Consider the following 8,456-nt stretch of genomic DNA (forward strand, 5'->3'; position numbering starts at 1 on the left):
TATTTTAGTCTTATTTCAGGCTATTTAACAAAACTTCTGAAAAAGAGACAACATGCAATATTTGTCTACATTCTATATTAGGTAGTTCCACAGATTAAATACTCTAAAATCTAAATATCTTAAAAAACATATAAATTTTTAATGTTTCAACTGTCCAATCTATAATGATTTTCAAGACCAAATTTTAAAAGTTATTATGAGGTGTGATTGTATTTTTGGTTTAATGAAGTTAATGCAATATCAACAGGGAAGGATTTAAAGTTTACCTTCAATGTATCAAGATAAGTTAGAACTCTAATAGATCCCATAAAATTGATGGCACTAAACAAATATGAGAAGGCGTTATAGAAGAATTATAGATATTTTAATTTTGCCTAGAATAGAGTTCATAATTGTTTTTTATTTGCACTATATAGTTTTTTTGCTTTTTGTTTATATATATTTATATTATTTACATTTATGTATATTTGTATAGGATTTTATTTTAATAAATTAATTTTAAAAATTAAATTTAATTTTCATTTAAATACTATTGACCAATAAATGTGACGTCATAAAGTAATCAGACGAAATGGCAGACCAATTAAGGCAAAGTATTTTCCTTACAGGTTTCTACATAACTATTTTAAACTAACCAATCAAATTCACGTTGTCAGCGCCGCCAGTGATTAAACTAAGTGAAACATTGCCCCACTAGTTACCATTGGAGTGGTACACCCCTGGTTTTAGTTCAGTTTTTCTTTGACGTACAACATAATTCTACGCTTAGTTCTCGTGTCCTTTGGTACAATATTTCCTTGTAAAAACATTTTAATATCACTGTATTTCTCCTTAGTTTGTTCTGTTAATACCTATATATATCGTTCTTGATAAAATTAGATTTAATCACTGCATTCTCCCTAATGCATTTGCCATATCTGCAAAACAGTTACTATTCCTTCTCACCCGACACATTTTAACCAAATGCTCATGTATATTCTGAACAATTACGCACATATATGTTAATTACTCACATTTGTCTCCACTCTCATCACCCTGTCTTAGAAATTGGCAGCATTGGATCTTTTCATATTCAGAAAGTTTCATTCAAGCAAATAACTAAGCTGTTAATTTCTAATCTATTTAACATTTATACACTTTTCTATCATTTGTGAATTTCTTTTTCAATATGTCTGATCCAGTTCATCCAAACCGAAAGTTTTATTAACCATTCTTTTTCCTAGCATAAAATACAATATATCTGTAATCAATTATTAATACATGTCATGACTAATAAAACATAATAAATTATTATTCCAACGTTTACCTTTTTTCGTCAAATTTTGTGATCAAAACACTATTTTTATCATCATTTTGTCATGAGTGACTATTGGTTCTATACCGAAATCTTCTGAAATGTCTCATCTAAATACATAAAATGAAATAATAAGTCTTCCTTCATTTTATTATATGCTTTTAAAAATTGTATTATTTTAAAGGCGATATCCGGAGGTTCCATTCGATACTTTTCAGACTCCTTTCAGTTCCTTTTAAAATAATTGCATTCAATTATGTTTGTATTGAAATTTTGTTTGTATGAATTAGTCACTGCTTTTATACATTTCATGTGCTTAATGTCTGATAGAGCTAACATCAAGCTGATCTTGATTCGTTATCCTCTTCGTACGATGACGGTTTTTTATGAATTTCAACATTTTTCATTTTTTAAAGTACTTGTGACCGTGTCCAGGACTTGTGACATTCAGGTCAGCTGCAATACGCTAAAAATATTTTCAAAGAAATCGCAGCAAATTAATATTTAAGAGTAAATCAATAATACTAAGTAATAAATACTAAATATTAGACAAATTAATTAATAGTGCTTCCATTTTATTCTTTATTCTATTCTTTTATTCTACTCTTATACTACTGTGAAGAAAATATAGAGGCATACATCGTTTAACTAAGGCAATCAACAAGAAATATGTGTGTGTATTCTTACATAATAATAATTCTCATATCAATTAATGCTCAAAATGCTCCTTTTATTGATATGATTTCAACTGATTCAGGAACTGTTTCGAAAACTGGAAAGAACATTACCATAAAAACATTTTATTCAAGAATTGCCTTGCGTTTCGATAAAATAAATGTAATGCAATAAATAAACCATTTAAATCTTATTATTTTGTAGAGCGGTAGTAATTCAATATAATAAATGCCAATAAATTATTTAAAATTGATTCCGTAAATGTTAGTCAATATTGTCCTCGTTATTTTTTTCCGTCTAAATTTGAATGTTCGATTTTCATATAGATTGGGAATTTATAATTAATCCCTATCTGTTTTTAATTCGAGAACAGATTATAATTCGCGTTTTTAAGGTTCGGTAATTTATTCCCCTTATTAGAAATGCAAAAAAAATCCAATCAATATTTTCGTACATTTGTTTTGTACCAAGTTGTCAAAGAAAAATCATTTTACTGACTCTCCTGGAGACAGAAAAAAGTGAAATTTTATTTGGGTGTTATTTCAAATTTAATTGGTTAGTAGAATGAGACGTCAGGTGATGCCTATGAAATCCTCAACCAATAAAATGACTACTTAATGAAATATTTTCGTTGCAGGTGTCTGTAATGGTATTTCAAAATTAACCAATAAGATGCAGTGAAATGGCATTCTGAACGCCTTCTTGCTAAAACAAGGCAAAACAAATTAAGACTCTATATGCCATATTGGTGTTTTCTGTCAGTGAAACTATTGATGACAGTGAGAGTGATACTTTGAGAAAACAAATTTATTGTTTTAACTGTTTTTTTTTTTTTTCGAAATTATTCCGTATTTTATCACCATTTAAACTTTCCCAGGACATCTACAAATATTTTAAAAGCAAAATTAGCCAAATCAGTCCAGTCGTTATCGAGCTTTAACAAGACTGACGAACAGCAATACATTTTTTTATATATATAAAACAAGAAAGGTGTTATTTAAGTTATATACAAAGTTGCTAACCAAAATAATAACTCTACAACCTTAAAACATATACACAACTTTAGAAATCATAATTCACAGTATAAAAGCGCGAGCAAAATAAACAAGATTTGAATAAAAACTTATAAACAGGCCTTTTTTTCGTATAAAACGATACAACTTGGTCCAGCGTAATTAGAATATGTTTAAAGAAGTTTTTTTGGTTATAAAAAGCTTGTCTAAAGCTTTGTTTCGGTCGAACTGAGTCTCATATTAATTAGCAAGCGTATTCTTGCCACTGTTAAAGGAAACGATGATAATTAGAAATTGAGCTAAAAGCAACGGTTAGTCCGCGCTTTATACCGAAACGCCGTTTAAACAGGTAACAATTTAGCGTTTATTTATATTTTACAGTCGGTACTACGGCACTTCCATTAACTAATTTTTAACCTCGGTAAAAGTTTGATGTGGTTTTTAACTGAATTTGAAAAGAGGTTCATAATTTTATGGTTATACGCCTTTTTTGTCATTCTCAAAATTCTTGCTGTCACTTCCCCTAAATATCAAAAATGAGTTTGTTTCAATAAAATGTCTTCCTAATAAAATATTTTCTTTGCAGGTGTCTCTAATGGTATTTCCAATAATTAACCATTAAATGCAACGAAATGGCGTTCTCAACGCTTTCCTGCTAAGAGCACGCAAAACAAGTTAATACTCTATATACTACTCTATGACAATCATGTCGATCCTTCCTGAGAGTAAAACTATTAATGACAATGGCAATGACACTTTGAGAAAACAAAATTGTTGTTTTTATTTTTTTTTGTTCGAAATTATTCCGTATTTTATCACCGTAAACATTTTCCCAGGGTTAATACAAGTATTTTAAAAGCAATGTTAGCTAAATCGGCTCGCGAGTAGAGAGACCAACGAACAGCAATATATTTTCTTTTATATATATATATATATATATATATATATATATATATATATAACAAGAAAGGTGTTATTTAAGTTATATACAAAGTTGCTAACCAAAATAATAACTCTACAACCTTAAAACATATACACAACTTTAGAAATCATAATTCACAATATAAAAGCGCGAGCAAAATAAACAAGATTTGAATAAAAACTTATAAACAGGCCTTTTTTTCATATAAAATGATACAACTTGGTCCAGCGTAATTAGAATATGTTTAAAGAAGTTTTTTTGGTCCTAAAAAAGCTTGTCTAAAGCTTTGTTTCGGTCGAACTGAGTCTCATATTAATTAGCAAGCGTATTCTTGCCACTGTTAAAGGAAACGATGATAATTAGAAATTGAGCTAAAAGCAACGGTTAGTCCGCGCTTTATACCGAAACGCCGTTTAAACAGGTAACAATTTAGCGTTTATTTATATTTTACAGTCGGTACTACGGCACTTCCATTAACTAATTTTTAACCTCGGTAAAAGTTTGATGTGGTTTTTAACTGAATTTGAAAAGAGGTTCATAATTTTATGGTTATACGCCTTTTTTGTCATTCTCAAAATTCTTGCTGTCACTTCCCCTAAATATCAAAAACGAGTTTGATTCAATAAAATGTCTTCCTAATAAAATATTTTCTTTGCAGGTGTCTCTAATGGTATTTCGAATAATTAACCATTAAATGCAACGAAATGGCGTTCTCAACGCTTTCCTGCTAAGAGCACGAAAAACAAGTTAATACTCTATATACTACTCTATGACAATCATGTCGAACCTTCCTGAGAGTAAAACTATTAATGACAATGGCAATGACACTTTGAGAAAACAAAATTGTTGTTTTTATTTTTTTTTGTTCGAAATTATTCCGTATTTTATCACCGTAAACATTTTCCCAGGGTTAATACAAGTATTTTAAAAACAATGTTAGCTAAATCAGCTCGCGAGTAGCGAGACTAACGACCAACAATATATTTTCTTTTATATATAGAAAAGAATAAAGGTGTTATTTAAGTTATATACAAAGTTGCTAACCAAAATAAAAAATCTACAAACTTAAAACATATACACAACTTTAGAAATCATAATTTACAATATAAAAGCGCGAGCAAAATAAACAAGATTTGAATAAAAACTTATAAACAGGCCTTTTTTTCATATAAAACGATACAACTTGGTCCAGCGTAATTAGAATATGTTTAAAGAAGTTTTTTTGGTCCTAAAAAAGCTTGTCTAAAGCTTTGTTTCGGTCGAACTGAGTCTCATATTAATTAGCAAGCGTATTCTTGCCACTGTTAAAGGAAACGATGATAATTAGAAATTGAGCTAAAAGCAACGGTTAGTCCGCGCTTTATACCGAAACGCCGTTTAAACAGGTAACAATTTAGCGTTTATTTATATTTTACAGTCGGTACTACGGCACTTCCATTAACTAATTTTTAACCTCGGTAAAAGTTTGATGTGGTTTTTAACTGAATTTGAAAAGAGGTTCATAAATTTAGGGTTATACGCCTTTTTTGACATTCTCAAAATTCTTGCTGTCACTTCCCCTAAATATCAAAAATGAGTTTGTTTCAATAAAATGTCTTCCTAATAAAGTATTTTCTTTGCAGGTGTCTCTAATGGTATTTCGAATAATTACCATTAAATGCAACGAAATGGCGTTCTCAACGCTTTCCTGCTAAGAGCACGAAAAACAAGTTAATACTCTATATACTACTCTATGACAATCATGTCGAACCTTTCTAAGAGTAAAACTATTAATGACAACGGCAATGACACTTTGAGAAAACAAAATTGTTGTTTTTATTTTTTTTTGTTCGAAATTATTCCGTATTTTATCACCGTAAGCATTTTCCCATGGTTAATACAAGTATTTTAAAAGCAATGTTAGCTAAATCGGTTCGCGAGTTGCGATACTAACGAACAACAATATATTTTCTTTTATATATATAAAAGAATAAAGGTGTTATTTAAGTTATATACAAAGTTGCTAACCAAAATAAAAAATCTACAAACTTAAAACATATACACAACTTTAGAAATCATAATTCACAATATAAAAGCGCGAGCAAAATAAACAAGATTTGAATAAAAACTTATAAACAGGCCTTTTTTTCATACAAAACGATACAACTTGGTCCAGCGTAATTAGAATATGTTTAAAGAAGTTTTTTTGGTCCTAAAAAAGCTTGTCTAAAGCTTTGTTTCGGTCGAACTGAATCTCATATTAATTAGCAAGCGTATTCTTGCCACTGTTAAAGGAAACGATGATAATTAGAAATTGAGCTAAAAGCAACGGTTAGTCCGCGCTTTATACCGAAACGCCGTTTAAACAGGTAACAATTTAGCGTTTATTTATATTTTACAGTCGGTACTACGGCACTTCCATTAACTAATTTTTAACCTCGGTAAAAGTTTGATGTGGTTTTTAACTGAATCTGAAAAGAGGTTCATAATTTTATGGTTATACGCCTTTTTTGTCATTCTCAAAATTCTTGCTGTCACTTCCCCTAAATATCAAAAATGAGTTTGTTTCAATAAAATGTCTTCCTAATAAAATCATTTCTTTGCAGGTGTCTCTAATGGTATTTCGAATAATTAACCATTAAATGCAACGAAATGGCGTTCTCAACGCTTTCCTGCTAAGAGCACGAAAAACAAGTTAATACTCTATATAATACTCTATGACAATCATGTCGATCCCTCCTGAGAGTAAAACTCTTAATGACAATGGCAATGACACTTTGAGAAAACAAAATTGTTGTTTTTATTTTTTTTTGTTCGAAATTATTCCGTATTTTATCACCGTAAACATTTTCCCAGGGTTAATACAAGTATTTTAAAAGCAATGTTAGCTAAATCGGCTCGCGAGTAGCGAGACCAATGAACAGCAATACATTTTCTTTTATATATATAAAAGAATAAAGGTGTTATTTAAGTTATATACAAAGTTGCTAATCAAAATAAAAAATCTACAAACTTAAAACATATACACAACTTTAGAAATCATAATTTACAATATAAAAGTGCCAGAAAAATAAACAAGATATTTAAATTAAAATTTATAACCACAGCGTTATTTTATAAAAACGGTATAACCTGGTCGAGTATAATTAGAATAGGTTTAAAGAAGTTTTTTTGGTCTTAAAAAATATTATTAATAATTATTATCACCCATTATTATTATTATTAAATATATATATATATATATATATATATATATATATATATATATATATATATATATATATATATATATATATATACATTAGAAGCAATTTTGTACTTTTGAAGCATAATGAAGAATATTTTGAAACACGTAAGTGTTCGATGATTATTTAAGGAGCTTGAAAATATATTTCTGAATAACTTAATATAACTTGATAATCCAATGAGGCATAGAAGTTGAACTCAAGTGATCTACGAGAAACCTGTGCTTAATTTTCTAACCGCATTCTTCCTTGTTTTTCTTACTAATTTTAAGAAAACTAGCAAACAATCTACGATCGTTAAATTTTGTATCCTCTTCAATCGTTCAAAACATTCAGTAATTTCAGTTAATTCTTGTAGTAGCCATTTTTCCATCCCTCTTATATTTACTATCGTATACAAACATTTAGAAACGGTTTTTTTAAATTTATTTTGTCATTTATAGTCATAGAGAAATAGAGATGTAAATTCATAGGAAATTTTGGCGAAATGTTTCGTGACGTCCAACAAGTAGATGTCGCTACATTTAACATATTGCTTGTTTTATTCGCTATGTTAAGATCCGCGATGGGATCTGATTGGTTCATTTCGTTCTACGGTTTGTTTATTTTGTACGCCATTTTCGATGTACCCTATACAGAGAACAGTGTGGTTAGATTTTAATAATGTATATATTATTAAATAATTATTATTTTATTAGTATATACAAGTCGGTAGTTGAAATGCATTTTCGTTATAAGAAGTGTTGTGTGCCCCAATGCACAGATAATGAGGAAATGGAAATCATCGTTTTCCAAAAAAGTACCCGGCGATCTTTAAGAAATGAGTAGAAAACATTAAAGAACCTAAACTGGTTGAGTTAAACATGAAACAGATTTATGATCGTTACCATGTCAGACATTTTTGTGATACATTTAAACTTTCCTTTAAGTACTTATGAACAATTTAGTGATGTCGAAAATTATACCACGAAGTGGATCACAATCAAAATGATATAGAAGGTAAATAGAAGAAGTGAGTCACATTTCTGTTCATTATTGTTACCATTAATTTCTAAACTGTCTTATTTTATTTGTAATGCTCCTATTTCCATCGTTCCAGGCCCACGACCAGGGTGTTTGAAACAAGAATTATCGATATTTGAACAAACTCCAAAAGGTAATGGTAAACTAATGATAAAGTTTGTATTCATTCAGCCAGTATCCCCCTTTCTGCTCATTCTTACCGTTAATTACTTGACTCTATAACTTCAGTCCAGATGTTCCTATAACAGCAAACAAAGTTATACGTTATACTGTAGTGTACATCACAGGTTATTTTGAAAAAAGAA

The sequence above is a fragment of the Rhynchophorus ferrugineus genome, unplaced genomic scaffold, assembly GCF_030347505.1.
Source record: "Rhynchophorus ferrugineus isolate W39M unplaced genomic scaffold, kcgeb_rfMv2 rfM3, whole genome shotgun sequence".
In the NCBI taxonomy this organism is placed as follows: Eukaryota; Metazoa; Arthropoda; class Insecta; order Coleoptera; family Curculionidae; genus Rhynchophorus; species Rhynchophorus ferrugineus.